Genomic DNA, 18461 nt, shown 5'->3' with positions numbered 1-18461 from the left:
GTCGAATTTTGGTTGATCAAGAATTGATCAAACCTTTGAAATAAAGACTTCACTTTGGCGGCTATGTCATTGGAATTGTCAACTTGATATAAGCCAACATTCTTCCGTCCACTTATGTTTCTACCATTTTTGGAAGATAAGGATTGATGCATTGAATTCTCACTCATGCTGTCATAAAGACGCCATACATCGTTCTTATACCTATCAAGATATGAACCACCCATATGTGATACCCCTCGACTCTGAGACATGGGTTGATCAGGCCAAAGCCAAAACCCGAGGGAATATCAAATAATTAAAGTATTTAAATGAACACATAATACAAAATAGATTTAAGAATAAAGAATAAAACTGAAAGAATACTAAATAATAAATTTTCATTAATTAATCCAATAAAAATCCTCAATTAACTAAATCCTCTAATACCAGTGATTAATTAAAATTACAGCTTGGGAATCCATCATGTGGACCCTTAATCCAAAATCCAACTGAAATAAAATAATATATGACTAAAACAATAATATGGAAATCCTACGTTAAGATGGAAGAGTGAATAGATCATCTTTGTTCAGCACGAACAATCCCTAAGCCTGGAACTGATGAACACTGAAAAAATAATGGTGGGTTAGGCCCACAAATAAGTTTTAATCTACTACATCCCAAACAGAGACTCAGAACTCATATACATCCTAGTCAATCCAACAATAATTACATAGTCCGTATATATATAGATACACACTAAAGGAACTTCACTGGACTATAGGGTTGTCTCAACCTGAATAGTAGGCAACATGCAAAACGCACATATTGTGGGCATGAGTACCTAGTCCTACCAGGGTACACAACTACACTATATTTAGCTACACATCCTGGCAATATAGGCACCCTAACCACGATCTTGAGACTCAAGCTCATATCATGGTATATAACTATATATATATATATATATAATCCATCCTATCCAAACATAAAATAAATATTCGGTATGTCATCCAACTGATTCAGTTGACTTGACCTGAAAATATGTGGGATTTAACATTTTAGTTAATCCATTCCGTTATACATGAATAGGTAGCACTTAACGTTTTTAGTTAATCCGTCCCCTAATATGCCACCATCCCATACTGGTGTATATAATGCATACAATCCATAAATGATGATACAATTATAATATCACATCAAATAAATTCACATATAGCATAATATAAATCACACAGATATTCCTTTGCATTTAATTGAGCAAAATATAACAATTCTAAGTAGCATGCATTGAATTTATCTCATAAAAATTACATGCATCTCAAATAATTGCACTCCTCCACAATCTGATCAAATTTATTTAAAACCAAATAACTGATTAAAATAATTTAATCCAACTATATTTAATTAATTTAACCTTTTAAATTAATTAAATTTCATACTTAATATGTGTACTTAAATCATGTTTTAAAAATCTTCTATAAATCAAATTTAACAATTTAAAAATCATTAAAATAGATTTAATAACATATTGTGAACAGTATGCAAAATCCCAAACAAAACCCAAATAATTCCAACACATTTCATAAACATTATTTAAACATTATAGAATATACACCATGCATCAATTTGTACAAATTACCAAGCATATACACAAACCCATTACACATATACATACACTGTAATTTTAATTTTTAATAATGCAAATAGGTTCAATTAATTTAATTAATTAATCCTGGAATTAATCTAGCATATATATAATTTGAATCAAAGGAGAAGAAAAGAAAATAACTTGACTTAAGGATTTTGAATAAACCCTAGCCTCCTTCTTCCTTTTTCTTCCTTCTTTCTCTTTCTAAACTCTTTCCCTTTTTCCTCCAAAATATACTACATGATTTAATTTCTAGCCCCATTTTTCTAACCTATATTTATATATTTATAGGTTAAATAAAATAACCAAATCATTTTCCCAATCCAAGTCAACTTAATAAAAGAAAATAATAAAATTAAAATATTAAAAAGGTAACTAAAAATATATTACGTACATAATCTATGTATATTCTTATTATAAAAATATATAAAATATATACATCATATTATTACTACTAAGTTACAATAATATTAAGTAATAAATTACTTTCCTTATATATATATATATATATATATATATATATATATATATATATATATATATATATATATATATAAAACTATCCATGGGTAACTAAAAATATGTTATGCATATAATCTATGTATATCCTTATTATACAAATATAAAATATATACATCAGATTATTTATTAATACTAAAGTTACCATAATATTAAAAAATAAATTACTTTCCTTGTAATATTAAAATATTAAAAAGGTAACTAAAATATATAATCTATGTATATCCTTATTATATAAACATATAAATTAAATATATACATTTGATTATTTATTAATAGTAAAGTTACCATAATATTAATAAATAAATTACTTTCCTTATATATATATACACACACACACACATATAAAATTATCCATGGGTAATTATCCATACCCATAAACCTACGATCCAAATAGTCCATGGGACTGATAAGCGCTGAAAAGTGCGTATTTAAACCCCTTAAACTTAGACATTCTAATACCTTTATTTATCTTACTTTACCATTTTAGATTGATTTCGTATTATTTCCATTTTCAGGCACTTATCCCGAAAATAAGCTAACTCAGCCAAATAAGAGCTTAATTGAAGCAATTCTGGGATGAATCAAAGAAAGGAGCCAAGTGGAAGCAAAAGGAAGAAAAAGGTGGAAATCAACATCTTCGATCAATCTCAGATCAAAGTTCAATCGATCCAACATGATTAATCTCAGCACTTCAAGATGGATCAGAGCCATGATGACATTTTCAGAGATCTCAAAAGTTCGATCGATCCAACACCATTCTTCGATCGATCGAACTGCTTTGTCCTTATCCAAATGATTGATCTTATCTAGTTATACCACCCTACCAACCACTTTTGTCCTTTTCCCAAAAATATCTTCAAAATATCTCAGATTTGTCTTTATCTAAAAAGCGCTACCATTGAAGATCGATCCATCCTAAGTTCGATAGATCTCAGCCAAGTTCAACTGATTTAAGTCCAAGGTTCGATCGATCGAACTTCCTTCAATGCGAAAAAGTTAAATTTCCAGCTCATTGAAAGTTGTCCTTTATCCAATCATTGGCGAATATTATGTGCACGACCCCAGCTCATTTTGGGTGTCATTTGACCTACCTATATAAGGATAAGGATTGCTTTTTACAGGGGGAGAGCCAATATCATATCATATCATCTCTTGGAGAGCAAGCTTAGAGGAGGAGGAGGCTAGAGACACAAAGGGGGGAGTTCTTCATCAATAAGGAGCAGATTTCTTCCATGGAGTTAGCTCTTGAGGGTTGGAACAACATCACCATGAGTGGCTAGGCATCCTCTTGGGGCTAGAGTTAGCCCCAAGCATGCTTTCTACATCTTAATCTTGCGTATTATTGAGTGATTAGTGTTGTAATTAATGTTTTGACACTTTGATATATATAGATCTTGATTGTTAAATGATTTATGTGGTTAAATGTTTTCAATTGATCATTTCATTCTATCCATATGTCTATGTATGTTAGAATAGATGTTCATGTGCTTGTCTCTAGATTTTGTGTTATTGATGCATGTCTATGTGTATTGATGCTATAGATTTAGAGATTATCAAAACATAGTGCTTAATGGAATACTCTTGTGATTTTCTTGATGGTTCATACTTATTCCTTGATGGATTATGCCTCTCCCTTAGTTTATTTTCATGCTAGTAGTGTAGATGTAGTGTAGTTGTAGTGTAGTGTTAAATGGGAGGACAATCCATGCTTGTTGTTTGATGATCCATACTTTTGAATGCAAGTAGTATATGTCTCTAACCTTGTGTTGTATTTGGATTGTGAGCTTAATGAAAGGATTAATGACTTGTTTTGATCTATTGTGCCTTTCACATGTTGTTTAGACAATATATGCTTCATTGCTTAGATATATTGTGCCTTTCACATGATGTTTAGACAATACATGCTTAACTAGTCATCCTTGTTTGTTGAATCAACCAAACATACACATACACACACACACCAATATTGCAACACACGATTTGCCCTCATTAGTCACTTGTCAATGGTGTAGAAATGCATTGCTTGGTGGTGATCTCTAAACCCCAAGACTCTTATTTCTCTTATTTGGTCTTACTTGTATTCTTTTGTTATCACTTAGTTTAATTTAGTTACTCTCTAGTCTAATCAACCAACCAACCAATTGTTTGATCACTCAACCTATTAGCCCTAATAGCGATTCCACAACCTTGTTCGAACCTTATAATCCCTTGGGACGATCCCTACTCGCCCTAGCTATATTTATAGTGAAAGGTAGTAGTGGCTTCTATAAATGTCAAACTTGGCCCTCGCCTTAATGCACACTCTTTAAGTTTGTGGTAGGATGACGACCACCACCACTAGTTTTTGGCGCCGTTGCCGGGGATTGATTTGATTTGGTAACGTTGGAATTGTGGAATCAATTAAGATTAGTACTCTTTTGATCGTATCTTTACTTTATTTTTATTTTTATTTTTGGTTACTTATTGTGTTGTTTTTACTTGACTAGGTGCATTGTTGGAGAGGAAGCAAGCAAAGGAGCATTCAAGCAAAGCAAAGAAAGTAAAAAGCTAAAAATTTAAAAAATTTGCTAAGCTAAGATTTAAATTTGGAGTTGAAGTGCTAAAAGACCTTTGTGAGACTTTCTTTACTCAATTCCTTAGATAAATCGTGAGCCCGCGTGGAGGCATTCTTGTTTGTTCTTTGCATCATTGTTGTTAAAGCATGGGAGTATGAATTAAGTGTTTGTGGAAGATGTCTAATTGCATTGTTGTGAAGGCATAGTGTTTGTCATTCTTTGTGCTTGTTATATTTTGAATTGTGCATGTATGGACGTCGTTCATTGAAACCCACTCTTATCCCTTTAGATTTGCATCTTGAATCTATCGTTAGAAATCCTAAGGGAAGGGGAAGTTCAAATAGAACCAATCTATCAATGGATGACCATAATGATGATCATGTTGAGGACCTTGGTCACATAGACCAACAAGGTATCCTTCATCCAAATGTGCATCATGAGAACATACAAGTACCATTAGGCATGCCTATGCCATACATTCACCAACCACCACAACAACAAGGCCAAGCTCCATATGGAATGCCAAGGCCAATGTATGCTCTACAATCTCCCATCATCAATCAAGGAATTCAAAACCAAGGTGTTCATGTTGCACCTCAAGTAGCTAATCTACCTTTTGCTTTAAGAGACTATTATGTGCCTAATGAGTATAATGCACCTACATGCATCCAATTGCCTCCATTTAGAGCACATCATTATGAAATTAAGCCACAAACCATTCAAATGCTTCCTAACTATCATGGACTTCCAAGTGAAGAACCTTACAAGCATTTGGATGAGTTTCTTGAAGTATGTTCCACTGTAAAATATACGGACATGCCGAAAGAGGTCTTAAGACTCAAACTTTTTCCATTCACCTTAAAAAACAAGGCAAAGTATTGGTTTAACAATCTTAGGCCTTTTTCAATCACTTCTTAGGCAGAAATGCAACAAGAGTTCTTGAAGAAGTACTATCCGGTTAAAAAAACCAATGTTATGAGAACTTCAATTAGAGAATTTACACATGGAGATGGAGAAACGTTTCATGAGGCATGGGAATGCTTCAATGAGTTGCTTAGGAAGTGTCCACATCATGACATGCCCAAATGACAATTACTTCAACATTTCTTTGAGAGCTTATCGGACAATTATAAGGGTATGGTTGATGCTTCCATGGGTGGCTCATACATTGATAGGCATGAGGATGACGTGTGGCGTCTTTATGAGAGTATGAGTGAAAATTATTTGCAAAGAACATTATCATCCAAGAATAGTAGAAGTTCACAAGGTAGGAAGAGGCTTGGCTTACATCAAGTCAACCATTTAAATGAAATAGCCGCCAAAATGAAGTCTTTATCTCAAAGGTTTGATTAATTTTTGATTAACCAAAACTCAACGAACCAAGTATCTTCCTTCCCTAACCATTCTCATCGTGCATCAAATGAAACATGTATGACTTGTTCTAGTGTTCTTCATTCTACTTCTCATTGTCCTCATGGACAAGTGCAAAATGAACCTAATGAACAAGTCAATGCAGCTTTTGTGAACCAAGGGAACAATCCTTATGGTACTCATTATAATCCAAGTTGGAGGAATCATCCGAATTTCTCTTGGAAAAACCAATGAGAGGGCTTAAACCCTTCCCAAGGCGATTTTCAAGGGAAGTACATTCCACCTCCACTTCAAAACCAAGGATCCCAAGGTTATAGACCTTATCAATCACAAGGGAATCAATTTGCTAATTCTCATTTTCCCAACCAATTTTATTCCTAAGGAAATACTAGAAGTCCCGCATTTGAAGAAAAAGTTTTAAATGCTTTGGACACTTTAGAGGCTAACACACAATTACTCCATTCTCACTCTCAATCTATTGTGAAGCTAGAAACGCAAGTAGGGCAAATAGCAATCACTCTTAATGCAAGAGCGAAAGGAAAGATGCCTATTAATGTCCCACCTAAGTAACAATGTGTTGTGGAAACCCATTCCTCATCGGAAGGCCACACCATTGAACATGTTAATGCGGTGACTACCTTACGGAGTGGTAGGGTTGTGGACAATTAAGTAGAAGTGTCCAATGAAGAGAGTGAACCGGTGCAACCTCAAGTTGTCACCTATCCCGTTTCACATCCCATTCCTCATGCATTGCATATACATGATCTTGTGAATGAGAAAGTCTTGAAAAATGTGTTTAAAAAAGAAGTTTTGAAAAATGATGTTGAAAAAATTTTGCTGAAAAATGATTTGAAACAAAGTGATTTGAAAACTTCTTGTGTTGAAGAGAGTTCAAAAGAAAATTCTGAAAAAGTGTTTGAAAAAGTTCCATTTCCGGATGCCTTAAAAGGGTCCATTTCGAAGGAAAAGCAAAAGGCAAAAACTAATGAAATTATGAAAATGTTTAGGCAAGTAAAAGTTAATCTTCCACTTTTGGATGCAATCAAGCAAATTCCGGCTTATGCCAAATTCTTGAAAGACTTGTGCACCCAAAAGCGGAAGAACAAGAGCCAAGCACCAAGGAAAGTGGTTTTGACCGAGCAAGTAAGCTCAATTTTGCAACATAAAACTTTGCCAAAGTTTTAGGACCTCGGTTAACCTACTACTTCATGCATTATTGGTGATCATATCATTAATCGGGCGCTTCTTGACTTAGGAGCAGGTGTTAACCTTCTTCCATACTCGGTTTATGTCAAATTGGGCCAAGGTGAATTAAAACCGACGTTGGTAGTTTTGCAACTTGCCGATCGATCTATCAAGAAGCCTAGGGGTGTCATTGAGGATGTTTTGATTAAAATTGATAAATTATTCTTCCCGGTTGATTTCGTTGTCATAGACACGGAACCGGTCCCCAATCCTAAAAGCCAAATTCCCGTTATCCTTGGCCGTCCTTTCTTGGCAACCGCTAATGCCAACATTAATTGTAGGACGGGGATAATGAAGATCTCATTTAGCCATATAAAGGTGAAGTTGAATATCTTCAATCCCACACCCAATTCATTTGACAAATATGAAGGAGAGGTTAATGTTGTAGATAAATGTCATGATCTTCAATGTTAAGGAAGTGAGCTTTTGTGTAAAACCAAAACTTCAAAGGGATCATCTTCAACCTTGCATTCTCAAAGTGTTTTTTCAAATTCTTGCTTTGAAAGGGTATGGAAGCCCAAAGGTTGTGATTGTATAGACAAAGGATCAAAAGTTTCTTTTGAGCTTAATCCAACAAGTTCTTCAAAGAACCATTTGTTGGGTAGAGTTCAAAGCATTTATCACCCCAACAAGGAGGGGATGCATTATAAGATCTTTGATCCGGGTTAAAAGAGCCCAATGTCTTGCTAGAGACGTTAAAGACTAGCAAAAATATTTCGTAGGGTGTCAAAACCCTATTCCTCCTTCATTTCTATCTTAAATTTTATTTCTTGCGAAGTCTAGATACTTGTTTTTGGTTCATATGCATTGATAGGAACTGTGATTAGGATTGCATGAATTTTTGTGTTGTGATTGAGCATTTTGCATAAGTTCGATCGATCTTAAATGAGAGTTCGATCGATCGAACTTCCACTTGCATCCAACACTTAAAAAAAATTTCGACCTGCATCCAAATCACCTCTCTGTCCCATCATTCGAACTAATTCTCAGATCAATCAGAAGACCTTAGATCAATCCAACTTCAAAGTTTGATCGATCTTGTGTCCGAACACTTAGAAAATTTTGAGCCTGCATCAACCTGCATATTTCAACTCTCTGACTCATCGATCGAAAACATTTCAAGATCGATCTGAAGTTCTTCGATCGATCAAATATTCAAGTTCGATCGATCTCAAGTTCCAACACTTAGCCAATTTTCTGAGCCATAAACCTGTATATTCTTACTCTCTATCTGATCGATTGAACTCTTGTTCTGATTGATCTCAGTTCTTCATTTCATTACTTTGACTTTATTTTGACTATTCAAATTTCAAAAATCCAAAAATATTTTCATTTTTATTTTATTTTATTTTATTTTCATTTTATTTTATTTTTCAAAAAGTTTTCAAAAATACAAAAATATTTAGTTTATTTAGTTTTTAATTATTATTGTTTATTCAATTAAAAAGAAAGAGAAAAAAGAAAAGACAAAAGACAAAGTTCAATCGATCTCAGTTGAGGTTTGATCGATCGAACCTCTGTCGGGGATGTTTTTAAAATAGAAACCGAGAGTTGTGAGATCGATTACAAAGATCGATCTAACTCTCTCAAACTCTAACCCCCTTTCTCTCTTTCGTCACCGCCACTGTGTACTCTCCATCTTCCTCATCTCCGGTGACTCCTCCGGCGACATCAAGCTCACCCCGAATCTCACTCCCTCTTCATCTCCACTTCTCTCTTCAGTTGACGTAGGATCCGAGGCTTCATTTAGGTTTTGAAGCTTAGATTTTATACATAGATGCTTTACATATTCAATCCATGCCATTTTTATGATAAATCTGCCATTGATGAGCTTCAAAACACTGAGTTTATATATGTATATATATGTATATGTTTTGTATATATTTGTGTATTTAGATTCGATTTTGGGAGTATGGGCCTTGTTTGGGTGATGGTAATTGATGATTTGTTGTGTTGATGGGCCCACGACCATGTCGTGAAGACCTCGTGCCATCCACGTCATAGATCTGTGACTTTTCAGTTTTCATATTCACACAGTTCGATCGATCAAACTTCTATCTCAGATCGATCTTGAGAGATCCATCGAACTTAGTTTTGAACTTCTATCTCAGATCGATCTTGAGAGATCGATCGAACTTAGTTTTTAAAATTTCTCAGATCGATCAAAGTTTTAAGATCGATCTCAAACCTTTTTGTGATCGATCGAACTTCACATATCTCATACACACACTTCATTCATCATGCATTATGTTCATGCTATCTCATATATGCCCAATGCCTGTGACATTCCACATTGGATGCATTTCATACTTACATTATTTAGCATGTTTCATATCCTATCACTTGCATAGATTCATGTCATCTATATGATTTGTCTATCTTAGTTGACATGCATGTTTCTATTTTGTGCTTTCAATTCATAATTCTGGTACTAACTTCCCTTGCAAGTTTTTAAATTATTTTTCAGGCTATGACTAAGCGCAAGACTGTTGCCAAGAGGCAATACGGGCCTCAGAGACATATCAGACCACGGATAGATGAGTCAGCAGAGCCCTCTCATGCACAGGAGGAGCCAGTACAGCCTACTTCACCTCAGTCACCTGCTCATGAGGCTGAGGACACTCATATTCCATCCACCTCTGCAGCTCAGGCTACATTTATACCATCACCATCTCCACCACATGCTGGAGCTGAGCATTCACCAATACCATCTCCACCATGCCAGCCAGCTCAGGGGCGTGATAGGCCCGCGCCTAGATATGCACATATGGCAGTAGACCATGAGCCGGTGTTCGACACAGACTTTTTCTCCAGATCGGTGCTGACCCGATCAGCTTACCATGACATTATTCAGAGGGGCCTTGCAGCTATTCTTGCCTCAGTTACAGAGGCAGTCTACCCGCGGCTGGTACGGTTGTTCTTCCAGAACCTCTGACCATCCCCGCATACCACAACAGAGCTGGTCACTACCATAGATGGCCATCAGATCATTATCACTGTGGACTCGCTAGCCAGATCATGCCATTGTCCACACCGATGCCCTCCGGAGCTACAGGAGCTATATCCGAGGCTATACAGGCCTTCTTATGTCGACATGGTAGTATTTCTTATAGGTCACCATGCCGATGGCGAGACTTTCGCCACCCGCACATTCCTTCTAGATGACCTATGGTTCTTCGATTCCGTTCTCTTTCGGAATATATATATGGCCAGGCACAAGATCCAGCGGAGAGGAGACTATCTGATAGCCCTCTACGCATTTTACATAGGCCACTGGGTATCTATTCCCGCACTCATCTGAAGTGTGATGAGGAAGCTATTTGACGAGTATATCAGCAAGGAGAAGCCCGGATGGGCTAAGTCTCACCCTTTTGGCCACCTCATTACCCAGATTCTGATTGACCAGCGCTATCCTTTTCATCCTCGGGAGCACCCTGAGAGAGGTTCCTATCACTTCTTGAAGAAAGACTGGGACAAGAGCTACAATGCCATCATTACTAGACTGCAGGACCACGCAGTAGTGGCTGTAGAGGAGCTAGAGGCTGAGGAGGCAGAGGCAGTAGTTGAGGCAGCAGCAGCAGATCCTGAAGTGGATGATGTACCAGTTGGTCCAGCTACTGAGCATATAGATATTGATTTGGAGTGACCTGCAGATGACACAGAGCAGCACTCTCCAGCTGGGTCGCCCATTCACGAGCAGGAGCAGACTCAGGATTTTCATTCTTTTGACTCTTCTATACCTGAGGCTCCAGATCAGATCCCCAGCTTTAGAGTACGCCTGCAGACTATTGAGGATGCTGTTGTTGCTATACGAGCTGATCTTATGGCCCATAGAGCTGATTTTGCTACCTTCCATACGAATGTCGCGACTATATTCTGAGATCTATCCAGAGATATCCACAGAACCCAACCTGCCCGTCTTGCCTCATCTTCCTGAGATTCCAGTGTATCATAGTGACTTCAGTGAGAGAATGCTACCCAATTTTTAGGACCACCCTTATACCTCTCTCATCTCTTTATCTGTTTGTTACATTTACACTTGCATGTCCACTGTGCACCGATTATCCCATTTTGTTATCTGATGAGTTTATCCAAGTGCCATCTTTTCAGGACCACAGTTAATCCCAAGTTTGGGGAGGCCATGCCACCCACTTTGGATACTTCAGTCCCGTTCATTCTTACTTAGTTGCACTAGTATACTCTTTCCTTTGTTCTCTTTGCACATTGAGGACATTGTGCCATTTAAGTTTGGGGGAATGGTGCTTTGCAGTGTTAGTTTTAAATTCAAAATTTTGAGCATGTAATACCCCTAATTTTAAAGGATAGTCTCGGCATTTATTTATTATTTTTATTATATTTTTGCATGATTATTTGGTTTAATTATTTTATTTAATTGTTTACCTGTGTGATGTGTATTTAATTGGTATCTATTTCTTTGTTTAAATTGCATTCTATTTATTTAATTGATTATTCGTGTATTTAATTGGTGTCTATTTATTTGTTTAACTTGCATTCTATGTATTCGTGTATTTAATTGGTGTCTATTTATTTGTTTAACTTGCATTCTATTTATTTAATTGATTATTAAAGGTTTTAATTTAGGAAGTAATTTAGGAAGTATTTTAATTAACGATTTTTCAAAATTGAGGGTTTAGTTTCTTTAGCCGACACAGGATTTAATTAAGTTCTATGGGCCGGTTAGGATTTAGTTAGGGCTCTAATTAATGTAGGGTTTTGGTATAACTCTATAAATATATGGGTATACGTCTGCCGAGGGTTTCTAAAACCCTATTCACCATATTCCCGTACACAGTAAAGAGAGAAGTTGAGAGAAGAGAGCGTCGTAACGGTCTGTCAAGGAGAATAACAGAGAGGACCAAGGGAGGTGTTTGGTGGATTAGATCAGAACCAGAAGAGGCTAGAAGGTAGTCAGTGGTTGCCGGAAAGCTTAGAATAACGGCGTCAAGGTTCTGTTTATAAAACTGTACAGGCAAGTTCTTATCTTCCTCCTTCCCTTTGAGTTGTGTTCTGTGCACCTTAACATCTCTAGGAGATTAATTGGCCTTAAACTGAACCACGCATGTTTTATATATGTTTTACTTGATCGTTTTATCTGTGAAATTTATTTACAAAACAATTATAGCACGTATGTGTTCTTGACTCTGTTTTGGCGTAACGTCTCACTGATTTAATTTTTATCTTGAATCTTACTGAAATCAACCGAGGTCTGATTGGATACTAGATGTAATTTAAGACTTCAAATTTAAAATTGGAGGAAGAACAGAGGGGTTGGGATAAAACTGATATCGCAATTTAGTTTCAGTATTGTTCTTCAACTATGCTAGTTTAAATGGCTTGATTAAACTCTGTAATTGTTTGCAAAATATTGTAAACAATCTTGGGGAATGCTTCTAGACTAAATTACGAGTCCTAAGATTAGTTTTAGAGACCAACAGAGTGGTTGGATTTGATCAGAGAAGGAGCGGACGGACTGAAACGAAGCAACGGGGACAAGGCTCTCAGAGGAGGTGCGAGCCGGCTCCATGGAAGTGGGAGCCGGCTCCTACAACAAAGTAGAGCCGGCTCTAAGAAGTCCTAGAGCCGGCTCTAGGCTGGAAAAGAGCCTGCTCCAAATTCTGGAGCAGGCTCCCTTGTTGTTTTGATTTATTTTACGGTTTTTTTTAATTTTCTACATACTATGTTCACTGTTGGAGCATGGAGACTGTTTGAATGAATTTGGAACTTTACAGAGGGATCAAGGAATGAATTTTGAGTGTTATTAAGACACTAAATTGAGTAAAGTTTAATTCTAAGTTGTCGGGACAAACAGTGTAAAAATTAAGGCACTTAACAAATGGAATTGAATTAATTGTTGAATTAAAATTCAGCAATTTGATGGAACATAATGTGTTTATAAAACTTGTTTTAGAATGCATTCAAGTGCATGATAAGGTCATTTAATTATTAATTTTGATCTATGCATGCTTAGGAGGCTAGTTGCTGAATTATTAAATTGTTTTCTGCAACTTTATGGTTAATGCTTGGATTTAAACTGCTGAAATATTTAAACAATCTTCTGAATTGTTTTAGCAATTTATTGGTTAATAATAGGATTATTTAACTTATTCACATGCATGATGGAGTCCCTGACATATTAAATTTGGTCTATGCATGCTCTGGATGTTAGTTGCTGATTTGTTAAAATCGTCTCCTGCAACTATGTGGTTAAATGCTTGGATTTAAATTGCTGAAGCTTTAAATATTTTTCTGCAATTATTTGGATGGTAGTTTTTGGTCTGTAAATTATTGAACTATTATATATGTTGTAATTTACATGGATATGGAGGATGGTATGTACCGGTATGGGACAGTGACATACTAGGGACGGTTTAGCTGAAAACGCATAAACCTAACCTAATGGATTAATGGAATGGATTGAAAGATATCGAATCCTAATTGTGACTAAGTCAGATCAGCTGTAAACAAGTTGGATGACTTCCTGGATTAACGAATGGTAGTTAAGTCATATCAACTGAATAAGTTGAATGACTAACTAGTTGGTTTATTGTATGACAGTTTAATAAATAGTTGAACTGCATACCCTGGATCTGGATGGACTTTATATATATGGTTATGGTACCACGAGTTGAGCTTGAGTCTCAGACTCGTTGGTTAGGGTGCGTATATGCAGTGGATGCGTAGCTGGTTATAATAGGTTGAGGTGTACCCTGTTAGGTCTAGGTACTCATGCCCACCTTTGTGTGCGTATTCGCATGTTGCTATCTATTCAGGTTGAGACCCCTATTATAGACTGGTGAATGTCCCTTAGTGTGGATATATTTATACGTATGGACTAGATAGATATTGTGAGGTGTCTACGGTGTATCTGCATATCGGGTCACTGTATGGATTGCAGTTAGATTAGAACTTGCTCGTGGGTCTGACCCACTCCTTTATTATTCTTTTCAGGTACAGGACGGTTCCAGCCTTAGAGCTTGATCGTGCTTGTCGAGGACAGTCTCACTTTCATCTGATTACGTAGGACTTCTCTCGATGTTTCTAGTATTATCTATTTTCAGTTTCATTCTCAGTTGAACTTTTAGTTAGGGGTCCATCAGTGGATTCCCAAGTTGTAACTTTGAGGTTTTGGAGGATTGGAGTTTCAATTTTCAGTTGTACATGGAGGATTTTATAATTAATGTTTCTTTCAGTTTTATTCTATCTTTATTGTTCATTTTGTCATCTGTGTTCGATTTAAAATACTTTAATTGTTTGATATTCCCTCGGGTTTGGGCCCGGGCCTGATTAACCCGTGTTTCGGATCCGAGGGGTATCACAGAGCATGACTTGTGTATTTGAGGGATATTTCTATGATTGGTCCATATCTAGCTATGATTTTGATCTTTTAAGGACTATATTGCTTAAAATTTAAAAATTGCTTGACTTGAGAGTCCAATACTCCTTGTATGCCTTGTGGATGCCATTTAGGAGTAAATTTTTTGAAAGATTGATATCTTGCTTACACTTGTGGTCCACATCATCCTGATTTAGTGATTGTTTTGAGATTCACTCTAGTATTCTACACTAGCACAGGCGCACACTAGCATTCATTTGTGGGGTACATGGTTTGTTGATTATTGAATTGATTATATCCCAATTGAGCTAGTAGTGCATTGAAAGCTTTCATTCTTGATAAAGGTGGATAACAACCCCTTTTCACTAAGTAGCCGGGATTCTAGCCTCATCAAGCACTGAATTTCTCGCGCCAAAAGGTGGAGGGCCCAAACTCTAGATTAATAATTGATTGTTCAATGATTAAAAAAAAAAAAAAAAAAAAAGTTGCAAAAGCAATAAAAAAAAAAGTGAGGACTTCTCCCAAAAGGTGAGAAGTGGGAAATGATTAGATGGAGGTTGTCTTGATTTGTAGCCTAGTTGATTTGAGCTTGTAAGTTCGTAGGGGTTTTTGAATGCCTAATTCCCTAAAACCATCTGGTTTGGGAGTCATTGACTTAACGCTCGACCTTATGAATCACTAGAAAGCTTAATAGATCAACACATTGCACCATGCTTCCATCTTTGATCCTATAAAAAAAAAAAAAAAAAAAAAATCGAGTGAAAAGAATAAGCGCACCTAGAACAAAAAAGCTTTAATAAAAGGTCTACTTTTTGTCTTGATGATCGGTACTAGATTTGTGTGCTAGTTTGAGAGTAAGGATGTGATCATTTCTCTAGTTGGCTAAGATAGCAACACATTTGATGCTGGTCCACTCAAAAAGGATTCTAGAGTTGTTTTGATTTGCATGATCATTTTCTTGATGTGTGGAGGACCATACTTGCTTGCTTGATGTTGAGATTTTGGGAGATTGCTTGGAAATGTTTGAAAATTTGCATACTTGAGGTAGTTTTCTCCCAATGCTTGTTTGCAATATTAGTACCTCTTTTGAAAGAATGAGCTTAATGTTTGTGGGTATCATTTCTGGAAACCCTCAGGAGGCTTCAGTCGTCCACTAGGGGTAACCTAGGGGTTTAAAAGGCTTGTTGCATATGCTAAGCGCAATCGTGTTCCCTACGAAAGTGGCGTTTTTCATTTATTGTTTTCTAGATTCATACTTGTATAGTTATTCATTTCATTCCTTTACTTTCTAGTTCCTTGCTAGGACTAGCAATATTTAAGTTTAGGGGTGTGATCAGCGCTGAAAAGTGCATATTTAAACCCCTTAAGCTTAGGCATTCTAGTACCTTTATCTATCTTACTTTACCGTTTTAGATTGATTACGTATTATTTCCATTTTCAGGCACTTATCCTGAAAATAAGCTAACTCAGCTAAATAAGAGCTTAATTGAAGCAATTCTGGGATGAATCAAAGAAAGGAGCCAAGTGGAAGCAAAAGGAAGAAAAAGGTGGACATCAACATCTTCGATCGATCTCAGATCAAAGTTCGATCGATCCAACATGATCGATCTTAGCACTTCAAGATGGATCAGTGCCATGATGACATTTTTAAAGATCTCAAAAGTTTGATCGATCCAACACCATTCTTCGATCGATCGAATTTTTGTCTTTATCCAAATGGTTAATCTTATCTAGTTGTACAACCCTACCAACCACTTTTGTCCTTTTCCTAAAAATATCTTCAAAATATCTCAGATTTGTCTTTATCCAAAAAGCGTTACCATTGAAGATCGATCCAGCCTAAGTTCGATAGATCTCAGCCAAGTTCGATTGATCCAAGTCCAAGGTTCGATCGATCAAACTTCCTCCAGTGCGAAAAAGTTAAATTTCCAGCTCATTGAAAGTTGTCCTTTATCCAATCATTGGGGAATATTGTGTGCACGACCCCAGCTCATTTTGGGTGTTATTTGACCTACCTATATAAGGATAAGGATTGCTTTTTACAGGGGGGGGGGGAGCCAATATCATATCATATCATCTCTTGGAGAGCAAGCTTAGAGGAGGAGGAGGCTAGAGACCAAAGGGGGGAGTTCTTCATCAACAAGGAGCAGATTTCTTCCTTGGAGTTAGCCCTTGAGGGTTGGAGCAACATCACCATGAGTGGCTAGACATCCTCTTGGGGCTAGAGTTAGCCCCAAGCATACTTTCTATATCTTAATCTTATGTATTATTGAGGGATTAGTGTTGTAATTAATGTTCTGACACTTTGATATATATAGATCTTGATTGTTCAATGATTTATGTGGTTAAATGCTTTCAATTGATTATTTCATTCTATCCATATGTCTATGTATATTAGAATAGATGTTCATGTGCTTGTCTCTAGATTTTGTGTTATTGATGCATGTTTATGTGTATTGATGCTATAGATTTAGAGATTGTCAATACATAGTGCTTAATGGAATGCTCTTGTGATTTCTTGATGGTTCATACTTATTCCTTGATGGATTGTACCTCTCCCTTAGTTTATTTTCATCCTAGTAGTGCAGATGTAGTGTAGTTGTAGTGTAGTGTCAAATGGGAGGACAATCCATGCTTGTTGTTTGATGATCCATGCTTTTGAATGCAAGTAGCATATGTCTCTAACCTTGTGTTGTATTTGGATTGTGAGCTTAATGAAAGGATTAATGACTTGTTTTGATCTATTGTGCCTTTCACATGTTATTTAGACAATATATGCTTCATTACTTAGATATATTGTGCCTTTCACATGATGTTTAGACAATATATGGTTAACTAGTCATCCTTGCTTATTGAATCAACCAAACACACACACGCACACCAACTGCCAAGGGTTTTAGAACCCTATTCACGTAATAGTGGAGGCAGAGAGAAAGAACAGAGAGTTTATGAGAGAACGGAGAGAGGAGGAAGGAAAGGATTGGCCAAGAACCAACGCTGAACCAAGGAGAGGAAGAAGGGGTGTTGTTCGTGGGTTGAACCAAGGGCAACAGAGGAGTTGAAAGCAGCCAAGAGTTGCCGAAAAATCTAGGAAGATGAAGTTGAGATTTCAATCCGAAATCTCAAAGGCAAGTTTTATTTCTATCTCCTTCCCTTTGATATGTGTTCTATACATGCTTAGGACAATTCCAGGAGTTTTAAATTATTAAAAATCAGCCATGTATGCATGCTAATAGATGAATTACAGTAGATTATGTGTATGTATATATGTTTGATTTAATTTGAACTTTGAATGCATGAAACTTGATTTAAACTTGTTTAGATTATGCATAAGGAATGAAAATAATGTTTAGGATTGTTTAGGACATAAAATAGTAGCCTTAGGACCCTTAACGGAGGAAGATAAAGCCGCCAGAGCCGAAGAAGATGAAGGGCCGCAAGTTCACGTCGATCGGTTTGGGAACCCGTCGACCTGTTTGCATGAACCGATCGACGCTTAGGGTTTTCGGTCGACTGGTTTGTACAAATCAGTCGACACCTTGGTGATTCGGTCGATCGGTTACTTAAATCGGTCGATGCTTGGAGGAAACACGTTGACTGATTCCTGTAACAGTCGTCTGTGTTGTCCAGTGTAGGATTCTGGTGTGGGGGTTTATACCTAGGGATGGTTGGGTCTGTTTAAATGATTTTAATGAATTTATTGGACCCGACAATTAACTGAATGCATAATGTACAATAATATGCTAGGTTTGGAATATAATTAACATAATGGTTAATTTATGGA

The 18461-nt window shown here is 36.4% G+C and overlaps 1 pseudogene; it reads right to left on the bottom strand.

Annotated features, from left to right (window-relative positions):
- Positions 1 to 5687: 5687 nt before the first annotated feature.
- LOC132283138 (small nucleolar RNA R71) lies at positions 5688 to 5786 on the bottom strand (annotated as a pseudogene).
- Between the last annotated feature and the right edge of the window lie 12675 nt (positions 5787 to 18461).

Source organism: Cornus florida, unplaced genomic scaffold (assembly GCF_030987335.1).
Source record: "Cornus florida cultivar Cherokee Brave unplaced genomic scaffold, ASM3098733v1 CherokeeBrave_3.0.0_Hap2_Chr01, whole genome shotgun sequence".
Taxonomy (NCBI): Eukaryota; Viridiplantae; Streptophyta; class Magnoliopsida; order Cornales; family Cornaceae; genus Cornus; species Cornus florida.
Note: the sequence above shows the minus strand (reverse complement) of the source record. Positions and strands in the feature narration are given on the sequence as shown.